Raw genomic sequence first — 11,786 nt, 5'->3', positions numbered from 1 at the left:
ATTCCTGCAGGATTTTATAGCATGACAAATTCGTGATGGTACCTGCCCATTGAACCATATTGCAAAATGCACAGGTGACTTTGCAAAAGTGAGAAAACATAAACAAATGGACATGATGAAATCAACAACAGGTGATGGAAATGTGCAACTATCACTGCTCAGCCATCCTGTGTTCATCAGACCCAGTCAATTTTGCATTTTTGAGCATGTCAAATTTCATATGGTAAATGCACGTGAAACATAGCCTTGCAAATGCTGCGGCACTTGCAATATGATTCTGGTGAAACATCACCTAATGGACATGATGGAAATCAACACAACGAGTGATGGAAATGTACAACTATCACTGCCCGGCCATCCTGTGTTCCCATAAGCGAGCATTAATATCAGAATGACCGGTAAATGCATTTTACAACCATATTTTTATGGGTTATTGAAACATACAAATGCACGTGCATTTGCAATATGATTCTATAGTGAAAAAACATCACCTAATGGACATGATGAAATCAACACAGCAGTGATGAAATGTACAACTATCACTGCTCGGCATCCTGTGTCCATCAGACCAGTGTCAATTTGCATTTTGAGGCATGTCAAATTTCATATGTAAATGCACATTGGAAGCATAGCCGCAAATGTGCGCGGCGCTGCTATGGTTCTATAGTGTAAAAACATCACCTGGACATGATGAAATCAACACAGTAGTGATGAAATGTACAACTATCCTGCCCAGCCATCTGTGTTCCCATAGCGAGCATTAATATCAGAATGACCGGTAAATGCATTTACAACCATATTTTATTTTTGGGTTACCAGTTGCACAACAATGCACGTGCATTTGCAATATGATTCTATAGTGAAAAACATCACCCATGGACATGATAAATCAACACAACCCAAGTGATGGAAAGGAACAACTATCACTGCCAGGCCATCTGTGTTCATCAGGCCAGTCAATTCCCATTTCTGCAGGATTTTTATAGCATGACAAATTCGTGATGGTACCTGCCCATTGAACCATATTGCAAATGCACAGTGACTTTCTGCGTGAAAACATAAACAAATGGACATGATGAAATCAACACAACGAGTGATGGAAAGGTACAACTCTCACTGCTCGGCCATCCTGTGTTCATCAGACCAGTCAATTTTGCATTTTTGAGCAAGGTCAAATTTCATATGGTAAATGCACATTGAAACATATTGCCACCTAACGGAGATGATGAAATCAACACAACGAGTGATGGAAATGTACAACTATCACTGCTCGGCCATCCTGTGTTCATCAGACCAGTCAATTTTGCATTTTTGAGCAAGGTCAAATTTCATATGGTAAATGCACATTGAAACATATTGCAAATGCACGTGCACTTGCAATATGATTATATAGTGAAAAAACATCACAAAATGGACATGATGAAGTCAACACAACGAGTGATGGAAAGGAACAACTATCACTGCCCGGCCATCCCGAGTTCATCAGGCCAGTCAATTTTGCATTTCTGCAGGATTTTTGAGCATGTCAAATTTCTTACGTCATTTGGCCCACAAAAAAATCCTTATGCACAATTTAAAAAAATATATAAAAAAATATGATAATAAAATTGGACAAAAGTATATTCATACAGTTCTTACACATGTGTAATTGACAAAAAATTGAAAGAATTTCAAAAAACGGTCCAGAAAGCACTTTTTTAAGGGTGTGTGAAGTTTTTACAAAATTTTGACATTTTTGACTTTTGACTTTGACTTCCTATGAAATCATATTGGAATTGGACAAAACATATTCCTTATGCGCATGTAAAAAAAAAAAAAAAATTATGATAATAAAATTGGACAAAAGTATATTCATACAGTTCTTACACATGTGTAATTGACAAAAAAAATCGAAAGAATTTCGAAAAACGGTCCAGAAAGCACTTTTTATGGGTGTGTGAAGTTTTTTACAAAATTTTGACATTTTTGACTTTTGACTTTTGACTTCCTATGAAATCATATTGGAATTGGACAAAACATATTCCTTATGCGCATATAAAAAAAAAAAAAAAATTATGATAATAAAATTGGACAAAAGTATATTCATACAGTTCTTACACATGTGTAATTGACAAAAAAATCGAAAGAATTTCGAAAAACGGTCCAGAAAGCACTTTTTTATGGGGTGATAAGTTTTTTGAAAAAAAAGTTCATTTTTTCAAAATTTTACTTTTGGACATTAATTTGGGTTACATATCCAATATGAAAAACCCCGGTGGAGCGCATTTGCCCCCTGTTGAATTTTTAAAGTGTTACAACTGGCAATTACCATATGGCATTTGCAATACACTTTGGATGAATCAACGCCGAATTGGGTGGTATTGGCCAATGTGTATATGGTTTGTCCGATGCCAATGACATGCCATTCATTTTTGTCCAATACAGGGGGGTATTCCCTTACAACACTTGGTATTCCCAGGCGGTCTCCCATCCAAGTACTAACCAGGCCCGACCCTGCTTAGCTTCTGAGATCAGACGAGATCAGGCGTACTCAGGCCGGTGTGGTCGTAAGCGAGAAATTATCTCTTGGTGCACTATATAAAGTCAAAGTGAGTGTGATTAACAGCTGTTGCATTTTCACCATGTAGATAAGTATCTTTGTGTCAGTCAAAAAGTGGAAGAAATTGCAGCCATAATTTGTAGCACAGATTGTTGGATGAAATACAAACTAATCTTGCTTACTTATTTCAAAGCGAGGGCACATATTTCCGCCTTGTGGGAAGAAACGGACAAAGAGTTGACAAAAAGCTTACAACACCTGGTATTCCCAGGCGGTCTCCCATCCAAGTACTAACCAGGCCCGACCCTGCTTAGCTTCTGAGATCAGACGAGATCAGGCGTACTCAGGCCGGTGTGGTCGTAAGCGAGAAACTATCTCTTGGTGCACTATATAAAGTCAAAGTGAGTGTGATTAACAGCTGTTGCATTTTCACCATGTAGATAAGTATCTTTGTGTCAGTCAAAAAGTGGAAGAAATTGCATATACTGCAGCCATAATTTGTAGCACAGATTGTTGGATGAAATACAAACTAATCTTGCTTACTTATTTCAAAGCGAGGGCACATATTTCCGCCTTGTGGGAAGAAACGGACAAAGAGTTGACAAAAAGCTTACAACACCTGGTATTCCCAGGCGGTCTCCCATCCAAGTACTAACCAGGCCCGACCCTGCTTAGCTTCTGAGATCAGACGAGATCAGGCGTACTCAGGCCGGTGTGGTCGTAAGCGAGAAATTATCTCTTGGTGCACTATATAAAGTCAAAGTGAGTGTGATTAACAGCTGTTGCATTTTCACCATGTAGATAAGTATCTTTGTGTCAGTCAAAAAGTGGAAGAAATTGCATATACTGCAGCCATAATTTGTAGCACAGATTGTTGGATGAAATACAAACTAATCTTGCTTACTTATTTCAAAGCGAGGGCACATATTTCCGCCTTGTGGGAAGAAACGGACAAAGAGTTGACAAAAAGCTTACAACACCTGGTATTCCCAGGCGGTCTCCCATCCAAGTACTAACCAGGCCCGACCCTGCTTAGCTTCTGAGATCAGACGAGATCAGGCGTACTCAGGCCGGTGTGGTCGTAAGCGAGAAACTTATCTCTTGGTGCACTATATAAAGTCAAAGTGAGTGTGATTAACAGCTGTTGCATTTTCACCATGTAGATAAGTATCTTTGTGTCACTCAAAAGTGGAAGAAATTGCATATACTGCAGCCATAATTTGTAGCACAGATTGTTGGATGAAATACAAACTAATCTTGCTTACTTATTTCAAAGCGAGGGCACATATTTCCGCCTTGTGGGAAGAAACGGACAAAGAGTTGACAAAAGCTTACAACACCTGGTATTCCCAGGCGGTCTCCCATCCAAGTACTAACCAGGCCCGACCCTGCTTAGCTTCTGAGATCAGACGAGATCAGGCGTACTCAGGCCGGTGTGGTCGTAAACGAGAAATTATCTCTTGGTGCACTATATAAAGTCAAAGTGAGTGTGATTAACAGCTGTTGCATTTTCACCATGTAGATAAGTATCTTTGTGTCACTCAAAAAGTGGAAGAAATTGCATATACTGCAGCCATAATTTGTAGCACAGATTGTTGGATGAAATACAAACTAATCTTGCTTACTTATTTCAAAGCGAGGGCACATATTTCCGCCTTGTGGGAAGAAACGGACAAAGAGTTGACAAAAAGCTTACAACACCTGGTATTCCCAGGCGGTCTCCCATCCAAGTACTAACCAGGCCCGACCCTGCTTAGCTTCTGAGATCAGACGAGATCAGGCGTACTCAGGCCGGTGTGGTCGTAAGCGAGAAATTATCTCTTGGTGCACTATATAAAGTCAAAGTGAGTGTGATTAACAGCTGTTGCATTTTCACCATGTAGATAAGTATCTTTGTGTCAGTCAAAAAGTGGAAGAAATTGCATATACTGCAGCCATAATTTGTAGCACAGATTGTTGGATGAAATACAAACTAATCTTGCTTACTTATTTCAAAGCGAGGGCACATATTTCCGCCTTGTGGGAAGAAACGGACAAAGAGTTGACAAAAAGCTTACAACACCTGGTATTCCCAGGCGGTCTCCCATCCAAGTACTAACCAGGCCCGACCCTGCTTAGCTTCTGAGATCAGACGAGATCAGGCGTACTCAGGCCGGTGTGGTCGTAAGCGAGAAATTATCTCTTGGTGCACTATATAAAGTCAAAGTGAGTGTGATTAACAGCTGTTGCATTTTCACCATGTAGATAAGTATCTTTGTGTCAGTCAAAAAGTGGAAGAAATTGCATATACTGCAGCCATAATTTGTAGCACAGATTGTTGGATGAAATACAAACTAATCTTGCTTACTTATTTCAAAGCGAGGGCACATATTTCCGCCTTGTGGGAAGAAACGGACAAAGAGTTGACAAAAAGCTTACAACACCTGGTATTCCCAGGCGGTCTCCCATCCAAGTACTAACCAGGCCCGACCCTGCTTAGCTTCTGAGATCAGACGAGATCAGGCGTACTCAGGCCGGTGTGGTCGTAAGCGAGAAACTTATCTCTTGGTGCACTATATAAAGTCAAAGTGAGTGTGATTAACAGCTGTTGCATTTTCACCATGTAGATAAGTATCTTTGTGTCAGTCAAAAAGTGGAAGAAATTGCATATACTGCAGCCATAATTTGTAGCACAGATTGTTGGATGAAATACAAACTAATCTTGCTTACTTATTTCAAAGCGAGGGCACATATTTCCGCCTTGTGGGAAGAAACGGACAAAGAGTTGACAAAAAGCTTACAACACCTGGTATTCCCAGGCGGTCTCCCATCCGAGTACTAACCAGGCCCGACCCTGCTTAGCTTCCGAGATCAGACAAGATCAGGCGTACTCAGGCCAGTGTGGTCGTAAGCGAGAAATCTCTTGGTGCACTATATAAAGTCAAAGTGAGTGTGATTAACAGCTGTTGCATTTTCACCATGTAGATAAGTATCTTTGTGTCAGTCAAAAAGTGGAAGAAATTGCATATACTGCAGCCATAATTTGTAGCACAGATTGTTGGATGAAATACAAACTAATCTTGCTTACTTATTTCAAGCGAGGGCACATATTTCCGCCTTGTGGGAAGAAACGGACAAAGAGTTGACAAAAAGCTTACAACACCTGGTATTCCCAGGCGGTCTCCCATCCAAGTACTAACCAGGCCCGACCCTGCTTAGCTTCTGAGATCAGACGAGATCAGGCGTACTCAGGCCGGTGTGGTCGTAAGCGAAAACTATCTCTTGGTGCACTATATAAAGTCAAAGTGAGTGTGATTAACAGCTGTTGCATTTTCACCATGTAGATAAGTATCTTTGTGTCAGTCAAAAAGTGGAAGAAATTGCATATACTGCAGCAGAGTTGACAAAAAGCTTACAACACCTGGTATTCCCAGGCGGTCTCCCATCCAAGTACTAACCAGGCCCGACCCTGCTTAGCTTCTGAGATCAGACGAGATCAGGCGTACTCAGGCCGGTGTGGTCGTAAGCGAGAAATTATCTCTTGGTGCACTATATAAAGTCAAAGTGAGTGTGATTAACAGCTGTTGCATTTTCACCATGTATCTTTGTGTCAGTCAAAAAGTGGAAAAAATTGCATATACTGCAGCCATAATTTGTAGCACAGATTGTTGGATGAAATACAAACTAATCTTGCTTACTTATTTCAAAGCGAGGGCACATATTTCCGCCTTGTGGGAAGAAACGGACAAAGAGTTGACAAAGCTTACAACACCTGGTATTCCCAGGCGGTCTCCCATCCAAGTACTAACCAGGCCCGACCCTGCTTAGCTTCTGAGATCAGACGAGATCAGGCGTACTCAGGCCGGTGTGGTCGTAAGCAAGAAACTATCTCTTGGTGCACTATATAAAGTCAAAGTGAGTGTGATTAACAGCTGTTGCATTTTCACCATGTAGATAAGTATCTTTGTGTCAGTCAAAAAGTGGAAGAAATTGCATATACTGCAGCATAATTTGTAGCACAGATTGTTGGATGAAATACAAACTAATCTTGCTTACTTATTTCAAAGCGAGGGCACATATTTCCGCCTTGTGGGAAGAAACGGACAAAGAGTTGACAAAAGCTTACAACACCTGGTATTCCCAGGCGGTCTCCCATCCAAGTACTAACCAGGCCCGACCCTGCTTAGCTTCTGAGATCAGACGAGATCAGGCGTACTCAGGCCGGTGTGGTCGTAAGCAAGAAACTATCTCTTGGTGCACTATATAAAGTCAAAGTGAGTGTGATTAACAGCTGTTGCATTTTCACCATGTAGATAAGTATCTTTGTGTCAGTCAAAATACAAACTAATCTTGCTTATTATTTCAAAGCTGAGGGCACATATTTCAGCCTTGTGGGAAGAAACGGACAAAGAGTTGACAAAAAGCTTACAACACCTGGCATTCCAGGCGTCTCCCATCCAAGTACTAACCAGGCCCGGACCCTGCTTAGCTTCTGAGATCAGACGAGATCAGGCAGACCAGGCCGGTGTGGTCGTAAGCGAGAAATTATCTCTTGGTGCACTATATAAAGTCAAAGTGAGTGTGATTAACAGCTGTTGCATTTTCACCATGTATCTTTGTGTCAGTCAAAAAGTGGAAAAAATTGCATATACTGCAGCCATAATTTGTAGCACAGATTGTTGGATGAAATACAAACTAATCTTGCTTACTTATTTCAAAGCGAGGGCACATATTTCCGCCTTGTGGGAAGAAACGGACAAAGAGTTGACAAAAAGCTTACAACACCTGGTATTCCCAGGCGGTCTCCCATCCAAGTACTAACCAGGCCCGACCCTGCTTAGCTTCTGAGATCAGACGAGATCAGGCGTACTCAGGCCGGTGTGGTCGTAAGCAAGAAACTATCTCTTGGTGCACTATATAAAGTCAAAGTGAGTGTGATTAACAGCTGTTGCATTTTCTGTAGATAAGTATCTTTGTGTCAGTCAAAAGTGAAGAAATTGCATATACTGCAGCCATAATTTGTAGCACAGATTGTTGGATGAAATACAAACTAATCTTGCTTACTTATTTCAAAGCGAGGGCACATATTTCCCGCCTTGTGGAAGAAACGGACAAAGAGTTGACAAAAAGCTTACAACACCTGGTATTCCCAGGCGGTCTCCCATCCAAGTACTAACCAGGCCCGACCCTGCTTAGCTTCTGAGATCAGACGAGATCAGGCGTACTCAGGCCGGTGTGGTCGTAAAGCTGAAATTATCTCTTGGTGCACTATATAAAAGTCAAAGTGAGTGTGATTAACAGCTGTTGCATTCTTTGTGTCAGTCAAAAAGTGGAAGAAGAATTATATGCAGCCATAATTTGTAGCACAGATTGCTGGATGAAATACAAACTAATCTTGCTTACTTATTTCAAAGGAGGGGCAATATATTTCCTCACTTGTGGGAAGAAACGGACAAAGAGTTGACAAAGCTTACAACACCTGGTATTCCCAGGCGTCTCCCATCCAAGTAGTAATCCAGGGGCCCCTGATCCTGCTTAGCTTGAGGATCAGAAGAGATCAGGCGTGCTCAGGCCGGTGTGGTCGTGTTTGGTGAAACTATCTCTTGGTGCACTATATAAAGTCAAAGTGAGTGTGGATTAACAGCTGTTGCATTTTCACCATGTATCTTTGTGTCACTCAAAAAGTGGAAGAAATTGCATATACTGCAGCCATATTTGTAGCACAGATTGTTGGATGAAATACAAACTAATCTTGCTTACTTATTTCAAAGCGAGGGGCACATATATTTCCATTGTGGGAAGAACGGACAAAGAGTTGACAAAGCTTACAACACCTGGTATTCCCAGGCGGTCTCCCATCCAAGTACTAACCAGGCCCGACCCTGCTTAGCTTCTGAGATCAGACGAGATCAGGCGTACTCAGGCCGGTGGTGGTCGTAAGAAATTATCTCCTTGGTGCACTATATAAAGTCAAAGTGAGTGTGATTAACAGCTGTTTGCATTTTCACCATGTAGATAAGCATCTTTGTGTCACTCAAAAGTGGAAGAAATTGTACATATATGCAGCTATAATTTGTAGCAGATTGTTGGATGAAATACAAACTAATCTTGCTTACTTATTTCAAAGCGAGGGCACATATTTCCGCTTTGTGGAAGAAACGATAAAGAGTTGACAAAAAGCTACAACACCTGGTATTCCAGGCTGTCTCCATCCAAGTACCAACCAGGCCCGACCCTGCTTAGCTTCTGAGATCAGACGATCAGGCGTGTGGTCTTAAGCGAGAAAACCATCTCCCGTGCACTATATAAAGTCAAAGGAGTGTGATTAACAGCTGCTGCATTTCTTACCATGCATCTTTGTGTCAGTCAAAAAGTGGAAGAAATTGCAGCTATAATTCGGTAGCACAGATTGTTTGATGAAATACAAACTAATCTTGCTTACTTATTTCAAAGCGAGGGCACATATTTCCACTTGTGGGAAGAAACTGACAAAGAGTTGACAAAAGTTTACAACACCTGGCATTCTCAGGCGGTTCCCATCCAAGTACTAACCAGGCCCGACCCTGCTTAGCTTCTGAGATCAGACGAGATCAGGCGTGACTCAGGCCGGTGTGGTCGTAAGCTAGAAACTATCTCTTGGTGCACTATATAAAGTCAAAGTGAGTGTGATTAACAGCTGTTGCATTTTCACTGCAGATAAGTATCTTTGTGTCACTCAAAAAGTGGAAGAAATTGCATATACTGTAAAATATACTCTGTAGTGCACAGATTGTTGATGAAAATAAAACTAATCTTGCTTACTTATTTGGAAGTTTAGGCATATATTTCGCTTGTGGGAAGAAATGGACAAAGAGTTGACAAAAGCTTACAACACCTGGTATTCTCTAGGCGGTCTCCCATCCAAGCACTTTAACCAGGTCCGACCTGCTTAGCTTTCTGAGATCTGACGAGATCAGTGTCGTGCACTCAGGCCGGTAATGTAGCATCTAGAAACTATCTCTGGCACTATCATAAAGTCAAAGTGAGTGTGATTAACAGCCATAATGTCACTTTAGCATGCATGACATCTTTGTGGTCAGTCAAAAAGTGGAAGAACTGCATAATAGAATTGAGTAGACAGATTGTTGGATGAAATACAAACTAATCCTGTCTTACTTATTTCAAAGCTGAGGCACATATTTCCGTCAGTGGAAGAAACGCACAAAGAGTTGACAAAGCTTACAATTCGACCTGGTATTCCTAGGCATGTCTCCCATCCGGAAGTAACTAACCAGGTCTCGACCCTGCTTAGCTTCTGAGATCAGACGAGATCAGCGTACATCAGGCCGGTAGTGGTCGTAAGCTAGAAACTATCTCTTGGTGCACCATATAAAGTCAAAGTGAGTGTGATTATATCATTGTTATCTCACCATGTAGATAAGTATCTTTGTAGTCAGTCAAAAAGTGGAAGAAATTGCATATACTGCAGCCATAACTCGTAGCATAGATTGTTGGATGAAATACAACTAACTTGCTTACTTTATTTCAAAGCTGAGGGGCACATATTCTCGCCTCTGGTAAAGAAACGGACAAAGAGTTGACTGAAAGTTTACAAGCACCTGGTATCCCAGGCAGTCTCCATCCTGAGTGACTGAACCAGGTCTGACCCTGCTTAGCTTCTGAGATCAGACGAGATCAGGCGTACTCAGGCCGGTGTGGTCGTAAGCTAGAAACCTATCTCTGGTGCACTATAGAAGTCAAAGAGTGTGATTAACAGCTGTTGCATTTTCACCATGTAGATAAGCATCTTGTAGTCACTCCAAAAAGCAAATAGTAAGAATGTATATACGTTACAATTTTAGTAAGTACATCGTCGGGATTAAATACAAACCAATCTCGCTTACTTATTCAAAGCAGGGCACATATTCTCGCCTCTAGGAAGAAACGACAAAGAGTCAGATAGCTTTCATAACACCTGGTATCTCCAGGATGGTCTCCCATCCAAGCATTAACCAGTAGTCCGACCCCTGCTTTTAGCTTCCGAGAGATCGACGATCAGGCTGATTGTACGGTAGACGTGGTTTGGTGAAATTATCCTGGCACTATATAAACAAAGGAGTGCAGATTAACAGTTGCCGTGATTTCACCATGATCTCTTGTGTCATCAAAAAGTGGAAGAAATTGCATATACTGCAACACACTTAGTAGCACAGATTGTTGGATGAAATACAAACTAATCTTTGCTTACTTATTTCAAAGCGAGGCACATATTTCTCGCTGTGGGAAGAAACGGACAAAGAGTTGAGAAAAGATAACACCTGGTATTCCTATGGTGGTCTCCCATCCAAGTACTAACCAGGTCAAGCACTGCTGGTTTGAGACTGCACGATCAGCACTGTGCCTGTGGTTTGCAGCGAGAAACTATCTCTTGGTGCACTATATAAAGTCAAAGTGAGTGTGATTAACAGCTGTTGTATCACCACGTAGATAAGCATCTATTAGCCAAAAAGTGGAAGAATGGCAATGCAGCCATAATTGCAGCACAGACTGTTGGATGAATACAAACTAATCTTGCCTACTTATTTCAAAGCGAGGGCACATATTTCTACCTTGTGAAAGAAACGGATAAAGAGTTGACAAAAAGCTTACAACACACTGGTATTCCCAGGCGGTCTCCCATCCAAGTATTAACCAGGTCTGGGACTGCTTAGCTTCTGAGATCAGACGAGATCAGGCGCACTGCACAAAGGGGCCTGTAAGAGAGAAATTATCTCTTGGCACTATATAAAGTCAAAGTGAGTGTGATTAACAGCTGTTGCATTTTCACCATGTAGATAAGTATCTTTGTGTCAGTCAAAAAGTGGAAGAAATTGCAGCCATAATTTGTAAGCACAGATTGTTGGATGAAATACAAACCAATCTTGCTTACTTATTTCAAAGCGAGGGCACATATTTCCGCCTTGTGGGAAGAAACGGACAAAGAGTTGACAAAAGCTTACAACACCTGGTATTCCCAGGCGGTCTCCCATCCAAGTACTAACCAGGCCCGACCCTGCTTAGCTTCTGAGATCAGACGAGATCAGGCGTACTCAGGCCGGTGTGGTCGTAAGCGAGAAACTATCTCTTGGTGCACTATATAAAGTCAAAGTGAGTGTGATTAACAGCTGTTGCATTTTCACCATGTAGATAAGTATCTTTGTGTCAGTCAAAAAGTGGAAGAAATTGCATATACTGCAGCCATAATTTGTAGCACAGATTGTTGGATGAAATACAAACTAATCTTGCTTAC

The 11,786-nt window shown here is 41.4% G+C and overlaps 14 non-coding genes and 5 pseudogenes across 14 annotated transcripts; all 19 read right to left on the bottom strand.

Moving 5' to 3' along the window:
* Positions 1-2,433: 2,433 nt before the first annotated feature.
* LOC127922199 (uncharacterized) lies at positions 2,434-2,552 on the bottom strand (annotated as a pseudogene).
* A 233-nt stretch (positions 2,553-2,785) lies between these two features.
* On the bottom strand, positions 2,786-2,904 carry LOC127922193 (5S ribosomal RNA). Its single transcript, XR_008110648.1, has one exon. It is a non-coding gene; the product is annotated as a 5S ribosomal RNA (ribosomal RNA).
* Positions 2,905-3,146: 242 nt separating this feature from the next.
* On the bottom strand, positions 3,147-3,265 carry LOC127922192 (5S ribosomal RNA). The gene has a single exon (XR_008110647.1). It is a non-coding gene; the product is annotated as a 5S ribosomal RNA (ribosomal RNA).
* Positions 3,266-3,507: 242 nt separating this feature from the next.
* LOC127922191 (5S ribosomal RNA) lies at positions 3,508-3,626 on the bottom strand. Its single transcript, XR_008110646.1, has one exon. It is a non-coding gene; the product is annotated as a 5S ribosomal RNA (ribosomal RNA).
* A 241-nt stretch (positions 3,627-3,867) lies between these two features.
* On the bottom strand, positions 3,868-3,986 carry LOC127922194 (5S ribosomal RNA). Its single transcript, XR_008110649.1, has one exon. It is a non-coding gene; the product is annotated as a 5S ribosomal RNA (ribosomal RNA).
* A 242-nt stretch (positions 3,987-4,228) lies between these two features.
* On the bottom strand, positions 4,229-4,347 carry LOC127922190 (5S ribosomal RNA). The gene has a single exon (XR_008110645.1). It is a non-coding gene; the product is annotated as a 5S ribosomal RNA (ribosomal RNA).
* Positions 4,348-4,589: 242 nt separating this feature from the next.
* Positions 4,590-4,708, bottom strand: LOC127922189 (5S ribosomal RNA). Its single transcript, XR_008110644.1, has one exon. It is a non-coding gene; the product is annotated as a 5S ribosomal RNA (ribosomal RNA).
* Positions 4,709-4,950: 242 nt separating this feature from the next.
* On the bottom strand, positions 4,951-5,069 carry LOC127922188 (5S ribosomal RNA). Its single transcript, XR_008110643.1, has one exon. It is a non-coding gene; the product is annotated as a 5S ribosomal RNA (ribosomal RNA).
* A 243-nt stretch (positions 5,070-5,312) lies between these two features.
* On the bottom strand, positions 5,313-5,431 carry LOC127922198 (uncharacterized; annotated as a pseudogene).
* A 238-nt stretch (positions 5,432-5,669) lies between these two features.
* On the bottom strand, positions 5,670-5,788 carry LOC127922187 (5S ribosomal RNA). Its single transcript, XR_008110642.1, has one exon. It is a non-coding gene; the product is annotated as a 5S ribosomal RNA (ribosomal RNA).
* A 139-nt stretch (positions 5,789-5,927) lies between these two features.
* LOC127922204 (5S ribosomal RNA) lies at positions 5,928-6,046 on the bottom strand. The gene has a single exon (XR_008110654.1). It is a non-coding gene; the product is annotated as a 5S ribosomal RNA (ribosomal RNA).
* Positions 6,047-6,278: 232 nt separating this feature from the next.
* On the bottom strand, positions 6,279-6,397 carry LOC127922203 (5S ribosomal RNA). The gene has a single exon (XR_008110653.1). It is a non-coding gene; the product is annotated as a 5S ribosomal RNA (ribosomal RNA).
* A 240-nt stretch (positions 6,398-6,637) lies between these two features.
* LOC127922202 (5S ribosomal RNA) lies at positions 6,638-6,756 on the bottom strand. Its single transcript, XR_008110652.1, has one exon. It is a non-coding gene; the product is annotated as a 5S ribosomal RNA (ribosomal RNA).
* Positions 6,757-6,940: 184 nt separating this feature from the next.
* Positions 6,941-7,057, bottom strand: LOC127922201 (uncharacterized; annotated as a pseudogene).
* A 234-nt stretch (positions 7,058-7,291) lies between these two features.
* Positions 7,292-7,410, bottom strand: LOC127922197 (5S ribosomal RNA). The gene has a single exon (XR_008110651.1). It is a non-coding gene; the product is annotated as a 5S ribosomal RNA (ribosomal RNA).
* A 236-nt stretch (positions 7,411-7,646) lies between these two features.
* LOC127922195 (5S ribosomal RNA) lies at positions 7,647-7,765 on the bottom strand. Its single transcript, XR_008110650.1, has one exon. It is a non-coding gene; the product is annotated as a 5S ribosomal RNA (ribosomal RNA).
* A 575-nt stretch (positions 7,766-8,340) lies between these two features.
* Positions 8,341-8,460, bottom strand: LOC127922196 (uncharacterized; annotated as a pseudogene).
* Positions 8,461-9,022: 562 nt separating this feature from the next.
* Positions 9,023-9,141, bottom strand: LOC127922200 (uncharacterized; annotated as a pseudogene).
* Positions 9,142-11,489: 2,348 nt separating this feature from the next.
* LOC127922186 (5S ribosomal RNA) lies at positions 11,490-11,608 on the bottom strand. Its single transcript, XR_008110641.1, has one exon. It is a non-coding gene; the product is annotated as a 5S ribosomal RNA (ribosomal RNA).
* Positions 11,609-11,786: the final 178 nt, after the last annotated feature.

Source organism: Oncorhynchus keta, unplaced genomic scaffold, assembly GCF_023373465.1.
Source record: "Oncorhynchus keta strain PuntledgeMale-10-30-2019 unplaced genomic scaffold, Oket_V2 Un_contig_24921_pilon_pilon, whole genome shotgun sequence".
Lineage (NCBI taxonomy): Eukaryota > Metazoa > Chordata > Actinopteri > Salmoniformes > Salmonidae > Oncorhynchus > Oncorhynchus keta.
The sequence above is the reverse complement of the archived record's forward strand: the minus strand, read 5'-3'. Positions and strand labels throughout refer to the sequence as shown.